We start from the raw sequence: 543 nt of genomic DNA, 5'->3' as shown, positions 1-543 counted from the left end.
TGGCACCTATAGAGTTTGGAGCTGAATTGGTTGATGACTTCCAGAACCTATTGATCGAAGTTGACATGGTTGAGGCAGGAGAGTGACTTTGCCAAAGAAAGATGGCAAAATTTAAGTATGTGTTGATTACCGTGATTTGAACAGATCAAGTCCAAAGGATGATTTTCTATTGCCCAACATCCATATTTTGTTGGACAATTATGCTAAACACGAGGTTGCCTCTTTTGTGGATTGCTATGCCAGATACCACCAAATCATTATGGATGATAAAGACGTGGAAAAAATGTCTTTTATCACACTATGGGAAACTTACTACTATCGAGTGATGCCGTTTGGTTTGAACAATGCTGGAGCAACATACATGAGAGCCATGACCACTATGTTTCATGATATGATGCATAAGGAGATTGAGGTCTATGTAGATGATGTAATTATTAAGTCAAAAAGTCAGGCTGACCATGTTAAAGATTTAAGAAAGTTCTTTGAAAGGCTTTGCAGGTATAATCTCAAGCTCAACCCGACAAAATGTGTGTTTGTAGTTCC

The sequence above is a fragment of the Capsicum annuum genome, chromosome 7, assembly GCF_002878395.1.
Source record: "Capsicum annuum cultivar UCD-10X-F1 chromosome 7, UCD10Xv1.1, whole genome shotgun sequence".
NCBI classification, from domain to species: domain Eukaryota; kingdom Viridiplantae; phylum Streptophyta; class Magnoliopsida; order Solanales; family Solanaceae; genus Capsicum; species Capsicum annuum.
This window is presented reverse-complemented; position numbering follows the sequence as displayed.